This window comes from Monodon monoceros, unplaced genomic scaffold (genome assembly GCF_005190385.1).
Source record: "Monodon monoceros isolate NGI ecotype Baffin Bay Population unplaced genomic scaffold, NGI_Narwhal_1 Super_Scaffold_20, whole genome shotgun sequence".
Taxonomy (NCBI): Eukaryota; Metazoa; Chordata; class Mammalia; order Artiodactyla; family Monodontidae; genus Monodon; species Monodon monoceros.
In genome coordinates, this window is record NW_021703777.1 from 38,449,671 (window position 1) to 38,467,357 (window position 17,687).

The window sequence follows — 17,687 nt, forward strand, 5'->3', positions numbered from 1 at the left end:
TAGTTTTAGAGGGTCTCCTGCAGAAGCGGGGAGGGGTTGTGGCTCACCATGGGGACAACAACACTGGCAGCAGAAGTTCTGGGAAATACTCCTTGGCGTGAGCCCTCCCAGAGTCCACCATTAGCCCCACCAAGAGCAAGGTAGTCTCCAGTGCTAGGTCACCTCAGGCCAAACAACCAACAGGGAGGGAACCCAGCCCCATGCATCAGCAGACAAGTGGATTAAACATTTTATTAAAGTTTTATTTAATCCACAGACAAGCAGATTAAAGCTCTGCCCACCAGAGCAACACCCAGCTCTACCCACCACCAGTCCGTCCCATAAGGAAGCTTGCACAAGCCTCTAAGATACACTCATCCACCGAAAGACAGACAGCAGAAGCAAGAAGAACTACAATTCTTCAGCCTGTGGAAGGAAAACCACATTCACAGAAAGATAGAGAAAATGAAAAGGCAGAGGACTTTATACCAGATCAAGGAACAAGATAAATCCCCAGAAAAACAATGAAATGAGGTGGGGATAGGCAACCTTCCAGAAAAAGAGTTCGTAATAATGATAGTGAAGATGATCCAAGACTTTGGAAAAAGAATGGAGGCAAATATCAAGAAGATGCAAGAAATGCTTAACAAAGACCTAGAAGAATTAAGGAACAAACACCTAGAAGAATTAAAGAACAAACAAACAGAGATGAACAATACAATAACTGAAATGAAAAATACACTAGAAAGAATCAGTAGCAGAATAACTGTGGCAGAACGGATAAGTGACCTGGAAGACAGAAAGGTGGAAATCCCTGCCGTGGAACAGAATAAAGAAAAAGAACGAAAAATGAAAACACACTAAGAGACCTCTGGGACAACATTAAACACAACTACATTTGCATTATAGGGGTCCCAGATGGAGAAGAGAGAGAGAAAGGAACTGAGAAAATATTTGAAGAGATTATAGTCGAAAACTTCCCTAGCATGGCAAAAGAAATAGCCACCGAAATCCACAACATGCAGAGAGTCCCAGGCAGGATAAACCAAAGGAGAAAAATGCCGAGACACATAGTAATCAAACTGACAAAAATTAAAGACAAAGAAAAATTACTGAAAGCAACAGGGGAAAAATGACAAATAACATACAACGGAACTCCTATAAGGTAAACTGCTGATTTCTCAGCAGAAAACCTACAAGCCAAAATGGAGTGGCATGATAAATTTAAAGTGATGAAAGGAAAGAACCTACAACCAAGAGTACTCCACCCAGCAAGGATCTCATTCAGATTTGACAGAGAAATCAAAAGATTTACAGACAAGCAAAAGCTATTGAAGTCACAGGCTGGCAATCTTGCACTCCAGCAATATTTAATATAGCCAACACTTGGAAGCAGCGAAAATGTCCATCAACAGAGGAATGCACAAAGAAGAAGTGGTCCATATACATAATGGAATATTACTCCAATAAAAATATAAATTAAATTTAAAAAACAAACAAAAGTAAGGAGAATTCAGCACCATGAAACCAGCTCTACAACAAATGCTAAAGGAACTTCTCTAAGTGGGAAACACAAGAGAAGAAAAGGTCCCACCAAGACAAACCCATAACAATTAAGAAAATAGTAATAGGAACATACATATTGATAATTACCTTAAACGTGAATGGATTAAATGCTCGAACCAAAAGACACAGGCTCGCTGAATGGATACAAAAACAAGATCCATATATATGCTGTCTATAAGAGACCATTTCAGACCTAAGGACACATACAGACTGAAAGTGAAGGGATGGAAAAGGATATTCCATGCAAATGGAGATCAAAAGAAAGCTGGAGTAGCAATACTCATATCAGATAAAATAGATTTTAAAACAAAGAATGTTACAAGAGACAAGGAAGGACACTACATAATGATCAAGGGATCAATCCAAGAAGATATAACAATTATAAATATATATGTACCCAACATAGAAGCACCTCAATATATAAGGCAACTGCTAACAGCTATAAAAGAGGAAATCAACAGTAACACAATAATAGCGGGGGACTTTAACACTTCACTTACACCAATGGAGATCATCCAGACAGAAAATTAATAAAGAAACACAAGCTTAAATGACACAATAGACCAGATAGACTTAATTGATATTTATAGGACATTCCATCCAAAAACAGCAGATTACACGTTCTTCTCAACTGCACACAGAACATTCTCTGGAATAGATCACATCTTGGGTCACAAATAAAGCCTCAGTAAATTTAAGAAAACTGAAAACATATCAAGCAGCTGTTCCGACCACAATGCTATGAGATTAGAAATCAATTACAGGCAAAACAACGTAAAAAACACAAAAATATGGAGGCTAAACAATACATTACTAAATAACCAAGAGATCACTGAAGAAATAAAAGAGGAAATCAAAAACTACCTAGAGACAAATGACAACAAAAACACGATGAACCAAAACCTATGGGATACAGCAAAAGCAGTTCTAAGAGAGAAGTTTATAGCAATACAAGCCTACCTCAAAAACCAGAAAAATCTCAAATAAACAATCTAACCTTACACCTAACGGAAATAGAGAAAGAAGAACAAAACCCAAAGTTAGTAGAAGGAAAGAAATCATAAAGATCATAGCATAAATAAATGAAATAGAAACAAAGAAAACAATAGCAAAGATCAATAAAACTAAAAGCTGGTTCTTTGAGAAGATTAAAAAAAATGATAAACCTTTAGCCAGACTCAAGAAAAAGAGGGAGAGGACTCAAATCAATAAAATTAGAAATGAAAAAGGATAAGTTGCAACAGACACCACAGAAATACAAAGCATCCTAAGAGATTACTACAAGCAACTCTATGCCAATAAAATGGACAACCTGGAAGAAACGGACAAATTCTTAGAAAGGTATAACCTTCGAAGACTGAACCAGGAGGAAACAGAAAATAAGAAAAGACCAATCACAAGTAATGAAATTGAAACTGTGATGAAAAATCTTCCAACAAACAAAACTCCAGAACCAGATGGCATCAGATGTGAATTCTATCAAACATTTAGACAAGAGCTAACACCTAACCTTCTCAAACTCTTCAGAAATTTTCAGGGGAAGGAACACTCCCAAACTCATTCTATGAGGCCACCATCACCCTGATACCAAAACCAAACAAAGATACTACAGAAAAAGAAAATTAGAGACCAATATCACTGATGAATATAGATGTAAAAATCCTCAACAAAATACTAGGAAACAGAATTGAACAACACATTAAAAGGATCATACACCATGATCAGGTGGGGTTTATCCCAGGGATGCAATGATTCTTCAATATACACAAATCAATCAAGGTGATACACCATATTAACAAATTGTAGAATAAAAATATGATCAACCCAATAGATGCAGGAAAAACTTTGGACAAAATTCAACACCCATTTATGATAAAAAGTCTCCAAAAAGTGGGCATAGAGAGAATCTACCTCAACATAATAAAGGCCGTATATGACAAACCCACAGCAAACATCATTCTCAATGGTGAAAAACTAAAAGCATTTCCTCTAAGATCAGGAACAAGACAAGGATGTCCACTCTCACCACTATTATTCAACATAGTTTTGGAAGTCCAGCAATCAGAGAAGAAAAAGAAATAAAAGGAATACAAATTGGAAAAGAAGAAGTAAAATTGTCACTGTTTGCAAATGACACGATACTATACATAGTGAAACCTAAAGATGCCACCATAAAACTACTAGAGCTAATCAATGAATTTGGTAAAGTTGTAGGATACAAAATTAATGCACAGAAACCTCTTGCATTCCTATACACTAACAATGAAAGATCAGAAAGAGAAATTAAGGAAACAATCCCATTCACCATTGCAACAAAAAGAATAAAATACATAGGAATGAACCTACCTAAGGAGGTAAAAGACCTGTACTCAGAAAACTATAAGACACTGCTGAAAGAAATCAAAGATGATATAAACAGATGGAGGTATAAACCATGTTCTTGGATTAGAAGAATCAATATTGTGAAAATGACTATACTACCCAAAGCAATCTACAGATTCAATGTAATCCCTACCAAATTACCAGTGGCATTTTCTACAGAACTAGAACAAAAAAATCTTAAAATTTGTATGGAGACAGAAAAGACCCCGAATAGCTAAAGCAGTCTTGAGGGAAATTAAAAGAGCTGGAGGAATCAGACTTCCTGACTTCAGACTATACTACAAAGCTACAGTAATTAAGACTATATGGTACTGGCACAAAAACAGAAATATAGATCAATGGACCAGGATAGAAAGCCCAGAGATAAACCTACATACCTATGGCTAACTCATCTATGACAAAGGAGGCAAGGATATACAATGGAGAAAAGACAGTCTCTTCAGTAAGTGGTGCTGGGAAAACGGGACAGGTACACGTAAAAGAATGAAATTAGAACACTCCATAACAACATACACAAAAATAAACTCAAAATGGATTAGAGACGTAAATGTAAGACCAGATACTATAAAACTCTTAGAGGAAAACATAGGCAGAACACTCTATGACATAAATCACAGCAAGATCCTTTTTGACCCACCTCCTAGAGAAATGGAAATAAAAACAAACAAATGGGACCTAATGAAACTTCAAAGCTTTATTTTGCACAGCAAAGGAAACCATAAACAAGACCAAAAGACAACCCTCAGAATGGGAGAAAATATTTTGAGATGAAGCAAATGACAAAGGATTAATCTCCAAAATTTACAAGCAGCTCATGTAGCTCAATATCACAAAAACAAACAACCCAATCCAAAAATGGGCAGAACACCTAAATAGACATTTCTCCAAAGAAGGTATACAGATTGCCAACAAACACATGAAAGGATGCTGAACGTTACTAATCATTAGAGAAATGCAAATCAAAACTACAGTGAGGTATCACCTCACAGCAGTGAGAATGGCAATAATCAAAAAATCTACAAACATAAATGCTAGAGAGGCATTTATTGGAGAAAAGGGAACCCTCTTGCACTGTTGGTGGGAATGTAAATTGATATAGCCACTAGGGAGAACAGTATGGAGGTTCCTTAAAAAACTAAAAATAGAACTACCATACGACCCAGCAATCCAACTACTGGGCATTTACCCTGAGAAAACCATAATTCAAAAAGAATCATGTACCACAGTGTTAATTGCAGCTCTATTTACAATAGCCAGGACATGGTAGCAACCTAAGTGTCCATCAACAGATGAATGGATAAAGAAGATCTGGCACATATATACAATGGAATATTACTCAGCCATAAAAAGAAACAAAACTGAGTTATTTGTAGTGAGGTGGATGGACATAGAGCCTGTATTACACAGTGAAGTAAGTCAGAAAGAGTAAAACAAATACCGTATGCTAACACAGATATATGGAATCTAAAGAAAAAAAAGTTTAAGAAGAACCTAGGGACAGGACAGCATTAAGGACACAGACGTAGGGAAAGGACTTGAGGATGTGGGGAAGGGGAAGGGTAAGCTGGGATGAAGTGAGACAGTGGCATGGACATATATACATTACCAAATGTAACATCGACAGCTACTGGGAAGCAGCCACATAGCACAGGGAGATCAGCTCAGTGCTTTGTGACCACGTAAAGGGGTGGGATACGGAGGGTGGGAGGGAGATGCAAGAGGGAGGGGATATGGTGATATATGTATATGTATAGCTGATTCACTTTGTTATACAGCAGAAACTAACACTCCATTGTAAAGCAATTATACTCCAATAAAGGTGTAAAAGGAAAAAAAAAAGAAAGCACAGAGATAAACCTACACACCTATGGTCAACTAATCTATGACAAACCAGACAAGACTATACAATGGAGAAAAGACAGTCTCTTCAATCAGTGGTGCTGGGAAAAATGGACAGCTACATGTAAAAGAATGAAATTAGAACACTTCCTAACACCATACACAAAAATAAATTCAAAATGGATTAGAGACCTTAATGTAAGACCAGACAGTATAAAACTCTTAGAGGAAAACATAGGAAGAATACTCTGACATAAATCACAGCAAGATCTTTCTTGATCCACCTCCTAGAGTAATGCAATAAAAAAAAATAAACAAATGGGACCTAATGAAACATAAAAACTTTTGCACAGCAAAGGAAGCTACAAACTAGACGAAAAGACAACCCTCAGAATGGGAGAAAATATTTGCAAATGAATCAACGGACAAAGGATTAATCTCCAATATATATAAACAGCTCATGCAGCTCAATATTAAAAAAACAAACGACCCAATACAAAAATGGGCAGAAGATCTAAATAGACATTTCTTCCAAGAAGCACATGAAAAGCTGCTCAACATCTCTATTAGAGAAATGCAAATCAAAACTACAATGAGGTATCACCTCACACCTGTTAGAATGGGCATCATCAGAAAATCTACAAACAACAAATGCTGGAGAGGGTGTGGAGAAAAGGAACCCTCTTGCACTGTTGGTGGGAATGTAAATTGACGCAGTCACTGTGGAGAACAGTATGGAGTTTCCTTAAAAAACTAAAAATAGAATTACCATATGATCCAGCAATACCACTACTGGGCATATACCCAGAGAAAACCATAAATCAAAAATACACATTCACCACAATGTTCATTGCAGCACTATTTATGATAGCCAGGTCATGGAAGCAACCTAAATGCCCACAGACAGACGAATGGATAAAGATGTGGTACATATATAAAATGGAATATTACTCAGCCATAAAAAGGAATGAAATTGGGTCATTTGTAGAGATGTCAATGGATCTAGAGACTGTCATACAAAGTGAAGTAAGTCAGAAAGAGAAAAACAAATATTGTATATTAATGCATATATGTGGAACCTAGAAAAATGGTACAGATTAACTGGTTTGCAGGGCAGAAATAGAGACACAGATGTAGAGAACAAACGTATGGATACCAAGGGGGGAAAGCCGTGGGGTGGTGGTGGTGGTATGAATTGGGAGTTTGGGATTGACATGTATTCACTTATATGTATAAAATAGATAACCCATAAGAACCTGCTGTATAAAATATAAATAAAATTTAAAAATTAAAAAAAAATTTACAAAATAAAACAGATAAAAAGTTCTTCCTTTCGCATAGATGTATTTATATGAATGAATTATTTCCATGCTTATATCTATAAATACAAAAAAAGAGGAATAAAATCTACCTAGAACCAAAAAAGAAAGAAAAAAAAAAAAACAGAACCCACCAGTTATACAGAGGAAAGCCCTCTCAGGGCACTTGTTCCAGTGGTAAACAATTCTGAAGTTGGTCAGAGGTGGGGAATCGTCTCCCATGAAGCCAGCGGCACCCCCGCAAAGAGCATCGTCACTGCAAAGCTGCGGGACCATGCCGAGGCGTCTCTGAGTAAACGTGAGCTGAGCCCCAGGCCAGCTGCTGCTGAACTGTTCCCACCCTTCCCAGGTAAAACACCTGAATATGTGCAAGGACTTGAAAGCCTAGAGTGGAGACAACTTGGTGCCTGCAGGCCAGCCAGGATGGTCCTGGACCCGGGCGCTCTTCTGGAAGCTTTGCATTTCCCCGCCTGAGATACCCCTCCTGTCCCGGCGCCCACTCCTTTTTTCCTTCCTCACCTCTGCCTGGGGAGAAATTCCAGCGGCAGGTATGGGTGACACATCCTCTTCTTTAGCAGGTGGCAGCCTGGCAACTCCTGCAGAAAGTCCAGCAGAGCCCCACTCACACCGGGCCACACACAAAGCTGTGGCCCCTCACTCCCTCCTACCAGCCGAGCCCCGAGACTGCTGACGGGGCAGAGAATATGGTGTCACGCACAGCTGCAGGGGCTCTTGCTGCCTGGAGCGGTGTTTATATTGACCTCAACCCAGGCACACCTGGGGAGGGCTGGCTGGCAGGGTCAGGCTGCCCAGGTCAGCCAATCCTCGCCCCTCAGGGGCTCACAGTTGCAGAAAATGGACCTTGCTGAACCGGCCAGGTCCAAGGAACAGGTGTGGGCTCCTGAGAGTCAGGATAGACAAGGGGCTGCAGCTCTGGCTTGTTTTCTAATCATTTTATCTGGCCCATGAGTGGGAGACAACTTCAAGAAAACCCTCTCCTAATGAGAGGAACCCAGGAGTCAGGGAGAGGAGGGATGGGTGGTGGGTGGAGACAGAGGCCTGGTGCCCCGGGTGCAGTGGAAGTCTCTGGAAGACCAGGCGGAGGGAGGCCGCACAGAGTGATGCCCAGGGTCACAGACCTGTCGGAGCTGCTGTATATTAGTTCAAGTCCTGCTCTGAGGTGCTCTTGGTCAGCCCTGAGCGACGGGTGACCTGGGGTTGCTCTGCAATGAGGGCTATGTGCACGGTTCCTGTGTGCCCAGCCCTGCCGGGGTACCTGCCCAGGGGAGCTCCGTATCCTGGGAGAGGCCTGACCACGAGAGCCCCATGGGCTGCTGGGTAGCTGCACAGGTGAGCTCCATACCCTGGGAGGGCCCTGACCACGAGAGCCCTGTGGGCTGCTGGGGACCTGGTAAAGGATGTTAGGACAGTCAGTGAAGCCACAGAGGATATACATCCAGTAGTTCCTAATTCCTACACCCTGCTGGTCATTCTACCATCCACCAGGACATGGTATTCCGTACTAGACTTCAATGATGCCTTCTTCTGTATTCCATTAGTCCCAGAGTCACAAGAAATTTTGGCTTGTGAGTGGCAGGACTCAACATACAACAAAAACAATACTGCTGGGCCATCCTGCCCCAAGGGTTCAAAATTTCCCACATCATCTTTGGAGAAACGTTAGCTAAAGACATAAAATTTCTACCACTGGAAAAGGGAACCCTCCTTCAATATGCAGACGACATTCTGATCACCAGCCCTACTAAGGAGGCCTCTGAACTACCTAGCCAATAAAGGATAGGAGGTGTCCAAGAAAAAGGCTCAAATATCACAGACTAAGGTAACCTGTCTCGGCTTCATTCTCACAAAAGGTCGGAGAAGCCCATCCCAGGAAAGGGAAGAAGCCATTTGCAGCCTTACCACTTCTAAAACTAGAAGACAGCTTAGGGGTTCCTGGGGAGGCTGGGTTTGCTGCATCTGGATCCCTAACTACAGTCTAATAGCTGGGCCTCTATATGAAACACTGAAAGGAAAAGATGATGATCCTTTCAAATAGAACCCAGAAGTGGCCTTTCAAGAATGGAAAGAGCAGTCAATTCAGACCCTTGCCCTGGAACTCCCTAATTTAGCTAAACCCTTTGACCTTTACATTCCCGGTCGAAGGTGAATCGCCCTTGGAGTATTAGTGCAAAAACTGGGACCACTTGAAATGGAACAACGCAAGAATGCCCTCCAGGTAGGATAAACTACGGTCACCAAGGGCTTGGCCCGCTGCCCCATCCGGCCAGGATACTGGGGGTATCTAAAAACCTGGAAATCAGCAGCCCACAAGGCCAGCTCCCTCCTAAGGGAAAATGACCCCACGTGGTGATCCTAACCACCCACCATGCCCTGAAGTTGCAGGGGTCGCTCCGTGGGCACACTGACCTCAAGTGAGGAGGTCCTCCAACTCCAACCTCCAGAGAGACAACTGGGGGCAACGGGCCCCCATGACGACTTGTGTGACCATCACTTGACCTGGAGTTTCTCTCAGAAAACAACAATAGTGTGCCCCAAAAGAGCAGACTACTGCTTGCAGGACTTACTGCACCCAGAGGGGAGCTAATAAGCTTGGCAGGGGAACCGTAGATAACGCTGTCACCATAGAAAAGCCTACAGACACCGCGGTGATGGAAGCCAATGAGACCGGCTGGACTCCTGGCTACTACAAAAGGCCGTTGACTCAGTGGCCGTCATGATCCTGGATCACCACCGGCCCTGGACTGTCTGGGAGTTGAGCGGGCAGGGCTCTGACACCTGGTGCTGTTTGTACGTTAATTCAGGGCCTAATTGCAGAAAGCGCAGACTACTGGTCAGAGCACCTAGGCTGGCAGAAACCGTCAGCCTAAGGTGGCTGAACAAATGTGGGGCTGGGTAAAACCAGCCTCCCCAGCGTCTCTGCGCATGTCTTTCCTGGACCCTTAAAGGTCATTAGAATCTATAACACTTCCAATGCTGGTGCTCAGGCGGACAAGCAGTGAGGCAGGAGCCCTGGGGACAATCAACCTCACCTGGAGGCTGCTGGGGAGAAGTTCTGCCCCTCCCCCCCCCGGGTATGAGGACTCCCAACTCAGCACAAAGCATTTACAGAAGAGGGGTCTGCACCCTCCGCGCCCCAAGAATGAGGAACGGGACAAAAGGCAGAGGAGGGGTTTGTCACCGGCAAAGCCCATGAAAAATTCCTGGGAGATAAAAGTAGAATCTGGGCAATAAAATAAAGTCTAACCATTTTTTCCTTTGTGGTTTGTCTAATTTCACGTGCTCCTAGGGTTCCGCATGCAGAGGTCCCACACCCGGCACTTGAGACCCGATTTCCTAGTGCAAAATGTCTGGGCCGACACCTCAGCTAGTGGAGCTCTGTGCAGACTCCGCGACATAGAGCCTGAGCTCCAGCCAACCCGGCCCTCGAGAGCTCCGCCCCCTCCCTCCCACTGACGCTGACAGGATCCTTACACAGCAGCCCGGCCCACAGCCCACGGGGGAGCGCACGCTCTCACCTCTCCATTCTCTGATCAAAATATAAATTTTCCTTTGCTTCTGAACAAAACTCAATCTCGATCTGTTGACTCCAATGACACTGGGCAGGGGGACCCTTGTTGGGGCCCACTCTGTAGGATCAGTAGCAGAAATTGACAACATTGTAACTTCAATGAACAGATGTGTGAGCCAAACTGTAATCAACATAGAGCAGTGTATAAGGCTCGGGTAAAATAAGATGTTTCTAACACTTCCATTTGATATTTCCATCACTTTATTATAAGCAAGTTCAGTGAAGGGGTTTGTCTTATTTGTCAGGTCAACATTAGAGAAAAGAAGTGATTTCTTTCCAAGGATGTACATCTAATAATCTTGGCTGGAGCTTCAATCTTGTTTTGAATGATTTTCCATTGAAAATGATACCTCTCTTTAAGCTCCCCCATTTCTGAGAAGTATAAAATCTTATAATTTATTATTACCAAAGGGGAAAGGTGGGAGGAGGGATAAATTAACAGTTTGGGATTAACACATACACACTGCTATGTATAAAATAGATCATCAACAAGGAACTACTGTATAGCACAGGGAAGTACACTCAATATTTTGTAATAACCTATAAGGGGAAATAATCTGAAAAAGAATAGATATTTTTATCGACATCATCTATCAACGACAGATAAAATGTTACCTAAGGGAGGCCGATGGTGAGCGCTTCTGACCCTGAAGACTTCAATCATCTAAAGTTCGGACTCTGCCTACTGCCCAAGGCCCTTAATGAACATACATGTAGCCATAGCTTAAAAATTCCCCAGTTTGGGGTTCGGGGAGACACTGATTTGGAAAAATCCCTGGTGTTCTCCTTACATGCATGGGACCCTTCCTACAGCTAAAGCATGCCTGTGACACCCAGAAGATGGCACACCGTTTGATCAGGAAGAGTTTGGAAAAGACACATCATCTCTTCATCTCCAGGTAGTTGGGTTCACCCCTCCAGCGTCTTTCCTAACAATCTCCCCACTTGGGGATGTCAGCACCTTCAACATCCTGTTGCGCACAGTTTGGAATTTGTCCAGAGGATGAAGCGGAAGGATGAGAAACAATGAGAGACAAGTCCTGGGTGTTTGGACAGGCACATGTCACTGTAATTTCCAATCAGGAAGACGAATTGACCAAAGGCCAAGATTGCCCACGGAAACAGAATAGGGCTTGAGGAAATCCCGCTGTTTTGTGGCCAGTTCCCAAAAACACAAGTTGAAAAATGGAACTCAGGGGCACTAAAATTCACAAAACTGCAGAGTTGAAAATATCTATCTTCAAAAAATGTCTTGAGGTAAGTCACCGAAAAGGACTTGTAAGCAAGGGAGAATGGCAGGAAAGGTATTTGAAGAAGTAGAAAAGACTCACCATTAAAGCACAAGAAAAGGGGCTGAACATTGCCAACGATGCAGTTGGCCAAAAAGGGCGTATGCGTTTTCTTCTGAATATATTCAAGAAAAGGGCACACACCCTTTTTAGCCAACTAAACAGGTGGGCACTGGAAATCAATACTACAAAAGGCATCACTTTGCATCAGTCAGAAGAGCCATCCTCATAAAGTGTAAACACCAGAAATGCAGGACAGGGCGAGGAGAAAATGGGGCCCTGTGAGGCTGATAGTGGAAATATAAATTGCCAATGGACACTCTGGAGAAGTGTGTTGTGTTTACTAAAAAATCTTAAAAAATGAGCTACAGAGCATAGGGCACTTGCACCCATGGGCGTATATCTTGGGAAAAACAAAAATCGACAGGACACAGGCACTCCAACGTTTACCGCCTCTCTGTTTAAAAGAGCCTCGACTTGGATACAACCTAAATGTCCCTGGAAGGAAAAAATGGATAAAAGAGATGTGATACTTATGTAGAGTGGAATATTACTCAGCCAGGAAATCAATGAAATAGAGCCAGCTGCAACAACTCGGGAGGAGTCACGTACGATCATTCTAAGTGACATAAGTCAGAAAGAAAAAGACACATATCATAAGATATCACCTAAAGGTGGAATCAAAAATGGCTACACATGAAATAAATTACAAAACAGAAACATAGTCAAATATGTAGAAAACAAACATAAGGCTGCTAGAGGGGGAAGGTGGGGAGTGGTGAGGCATTATCCAGGAGGTTGAAATTAGCAAAGATACTGTTCCAAATACCAAACTGATAATCGATAAGGCCTACACAGTACCTCAAAGAACTGCACTCAGCACACTCAAGTCACCGGAAAAGAATATATACGACTGGTAAGAATCTGAAAAAGAATTTATTGATGGCTCTTTGTACGTCAATCAAGTGGATGTACAGCAGTAAGAAAGAGAGCATTGAAAATCAGCTGTAACCAATATAATAATAAATTAAAAAAAAAGACAGTGAGAGGCAGAAAAATTCTTACAACTTTTGCTCAGGGACTGTGATGCAACATGGATTGAACACATCTCGACCCACAGCAGGATGAGACATAAGGCTGGAAACTGTTCGGGCTGAGAGGATTGGTGAGGTTGGGTGAGCAAATGCAGACCCTTTAAAGCAATACTGCATGCTACCCATTCCATGGGTCCCAACTCTCCAGGTTTAAGGGAATCTTCCTACAGCTAAAAGACGCATGGGAAACCCAGAGGATGGTACACCGTGTGATCGGGAAAGGTTTCTAAAACTTACCTCATTTTTCATCTCCTGGTGCTTGGGTTCGCCATTCCAGCCGCTTTACTAACAATCTCCCCACTTGGAGAGTCAGCGCCTTTAACCTCCTGTTTCGCACAATTTGCAATTTGTCCGGAGCATGAACGGCAAGAGGGGGAACCAATGAGAGACTAGCTGTAGGTGTTTGGACAGGCACAGGTCACTCTAGTTTCCCATCAGGAAAAAGAATTAACCAAAGGCTCAGCCTGCCGCCCCGGAACCAGAATAGGGCCTGAAGCAATCCTGCGGTTTTGCGGTCAGCTCACAAAAAAGTGAGTTGAAAAATGGAGCTCAGGGACACGGCAGTTCACAAACCTGCAGAGGTATAAAGGACAACGATCGTCCAAAAATATACTGAGGTAACGCAACGAAGAGGATTTGAAAGCAAGGCAGAATTGCAGGAAACAGATTTCAAGAGGTAGATTGGAGTCGCCTTTAAAGCACATGAAAAGCGGCAGAACTTCGACAATGATGCAGTTGGCCAAAAGGGGCGTATATGGTTTTTCCTGAATATATTCAGGAAAAACCGCATACGCCTTTATTGGCCAACCAAGCAAGCGGGCAATGCAAATCCGCACTACAAAGAAGTCTCACTTCCCACCGGTCAAAATGGCCATCTGAAAAATGTGTAAAAACCAGAAAGGCAGGACAGGCCATGGAGAACAGGGAGCCTTTGTTACTCTGATGGGCGGGATGCAAATTGCCAACAGCCACTCTGGAGAAGTGTATGGTGTTTCCTAAAACATCTAAAAAACACAGCTACAGAGAGCATAGGGCACTTCCACTCATGGGCGTATATCTTGGAAAATCTAAAAATCAACGAGACACAGCCACCCCAAAGTTTAGGGCTGCTCTGTTTACAAGAACATCAAATTCGGTACACCTTAAATATCCCAGGAAAGAGAAAAATGGATAAAGGAGTTGTGTTACTTATGTACAATGGAATTTCACTCAGCCATGAAATCAATGTCATAAGGCTAGTAGCAGCATAATGAGTGGATTTAGGTACGATGATTCTAAGTGAAATAAGTCACACAGAAAAAGAAACTTATCATAAGATATCACTTAAAGGCTCTAGAGCACAGGCTCAGTAGTTGTGGCTCACAGGCTTAGCTGCTCTGCTGCATGTGGGATCTTCCCAGACCAGCGATCAAACCCATGACCTCTGCATTGGCAGGTGGATTCTTATCCACTGCGCCACCAGGGAAGTCCTATCCACTCTTTTAAAGATTATTTTCCCATATAAGTCATTACAGAGTATTGAGCAGAGTTCCCCGTGCTCTACAGTAGGTCCTTATTCGTTACCTATTTTATACATAGTAGTGTGTATTTGTCAATCCAATCTCCCAATTTATCCCTCCCCCCCCCACTTCTTTTTTAAAATTGAAAGGTCTTTTTCTTTCCATTGGTCAGTGTATGTGATTGTCTGTGATTGTGTGCATGGTCTTTCTTGGAGGTAAGTGCAAACGTCTAAATTTGAGGCCCTTTGTGTGTTGAAGTGCTCGGCCAAATAGCTTTCCTGCACTGCCTACCTGCTTCCTCCAGGTACCAAACACACAGACAAATGGTCCCACAGTCCAAATGATATGTCCCCTTGAAGATAAGCTCTCCCCAAGTCCTGCTGAAGAGTGGTAGGAAGTCTCCCATGTATCACCCTATCTTGCTGTCCCTAAATATAAGCACACAGAACCACTAGGCTTTGAGGAGAAAACAAAAAACAAGTACCCTTAAGTTATTAACTTTGGGAAATTTTACAAAGGTTTGATATTCCTAGTTCCTTGTGTCTGCCTCCTGACTCCCTGGGCTGAGATGGCACCTGAAAACTCTGTGATTACATCCTCCACCACTATTCTTCTAAAAGTTAAAGCTTATTACAGACACTCCATTATTCTTACTCCATCTTCTGTGAATCCCCCTTGCTCCAGGATTTACAGGGAAGCCATGCAATCCCCCACCAGCTCCTGTCATTAAAACTTGCTCTTAAGTAAGGATCTGCTAAATTCATTACCCTGAGACTTATACGATTGCTAGGGAATACTTCTCGGTCTTTCCAAGGACTTACAATTTTAACCAAAGACAAAACATTATTTTTAAAGACCAATAACTGAAAAAGCACCATAGTGCTATATAAAATGTAAAGTATTCTTGTTGACTGTTTAGGGATTTAAGCTTCTTACCTGATATTCTGCTGTGGGGCATTTTCAGTTTTGATCTAGAGATCTAAACAGAACTGGTTAGTTGATAACTAGTGTTTTGCTTCTTGCTCCATGTTCTTAATGTATAGAAATTATGAAACGGGGAAAATTCATCCACTTGCTCTGTAGAACAGCCTATGAAGTATATTTATCTATAAAAGAACGAACATGGTATTCAAGCATTCTTTTGCAGAATACTTAATCCTTCAGGGAGAAAAGATACAGTGCCTAGCATTCCTGCTCAGAATTTTAATGATAAACTTTATTATAGTTTAGTGTATCATTGGCCTGCATTTTTGTAATCTTACAAGAAAATTCCCATTTCCACATAGCCATTAAATATCTGATTCATTTTCTTGGCCCAAGATAATGCCTTTCAGTTATACCTCCAGCAAACCAGAGTCTGCATTGCACAAATATAGGATTGAGTGTGATTAAGCTATTAAGTATTTTAATTACCTTTTACTGTTCTTTGGATATATTATGTTTTTGAGGAAGCAGAAGCAGAATTGGAGTACCTTGATATTATACAGCTTTATAGAAGAAGCATATGGACTTGGCTTATTCATCATAATTGGCAGAGATTCTGTTGTACAGAATCGTGAAAGAACATCTCAATTTTCTTTGCTATAGTGAATGTCACAGTGAGCACATTTACAGCATGAGTTATGGAGAGAGTGAAAATATTTAAATCTTTATAGCATTTTTATGTTCTCTCTTCCTTTTTGGTAATCAGATCTTGATTAAGAGGTAGAATTAACACCCAGTAGGACATCAGTTTATTGGCTTAAATCTTCTGCTTATCTTTTCCTTGTCCCTAGGACAGATAGAGAATGATTTATGGACTTCATGATTCCGAAACAATAAAAAGTATCTGAATGCATATTTGCTGTTTCCTACAAGCCAATTACATCTTGTTTACAATACGAAATATAAAAGAAACTTGGAAGGGAAAATAAGTAAATTGGTGTCATTTTGTTTTCGTATTCCCTTATTACGTTTTAATTTTCCATTTATAGGGCAGTCATTCCCATGCTCTTCCTCCATCAGTATCCATTTCTTTAGCTACTGAAATTTTGTCACTTCCTCTCTCAGCAGATTTCTTTAGGTGAAGACAACAGTAGGCGTGTTTTGCTCTTTATGGAGTGCTTTTGTCTATACTCTTGGTACTTTTTCACAATCTCTCTTATTTTAAAATAGTTTTATTGAGATATGTTTCATATGCCATAACAGTCACTCATTTAAAGTGTACAGTTCAGGGGTTTTTAGTGTATTCATGGAGTTGTGCAACCATCACCAGAGTCTAATTTTAGAACATTTCAAAATCCCCTAAAGAACTTCTGGTAACCATAAATAGTCATTCCTGTTCCTGTTTCCCTCACCATGATCCCAGCACCAAAGGGCCACTAATCTATTTTCTGTCTCTGTGGATTTACCTATTCTGCACATTTCACATAAATGGAATCATACAGTGTGTGTGGTCTTTTGTCACTGGCCTCTTTACTTAGCAAAATGTTTTCAAGGTTCATCCATAGTGCAGCATGAAGCAGTACTTCATTCCTTTCTATTGTTGAATAATACTCCATTATATAGATATATTGTGGTTTTATGTATCTATTAATTAATTGATGAACATTTGGGTTGCTTCTCCTTTTGGTTTTTATGAATAATGCTGCTGTGAATGTTAGCACAAAAGTTTTTGAATAGGCATAATGTTTAGTCTATTTTTTTTTAAGGATGAGGAAAATCAGACTCTGAGTGTTAGAGCTTAGGCTTCTGATTCCTAATAAATCTCTTTTCCTACTCACTTTATTCCAGAAATTTTAGAAATACAAGTTATTTTTAAAACTCTAGTATCACACATTGCTTCTATTTCTAAACTTGATTTGCATCCAAAATGCAGGAATATGTTTTAAAGTTTTTCTCAAAATATTTTAAATATCTTTGCATCTGCCTATATATCTCTTCATAATCCAAACTGCAGATAGGCAGTGACGCCAACCTTCTAGTAAGTCTTTGGGATACTTTGCCTGCAATATAATCCTTTTAAATAATAAATAATTGTGAAGGAATTCTGTTGAGAGTACTTATGGAATGAACCACCCCTTGTTATGGGCCTTAGAATGCTGAGGAGATGAATGCTGTGCAGAGCGACCTGGCTGTAATAAATCAACCTA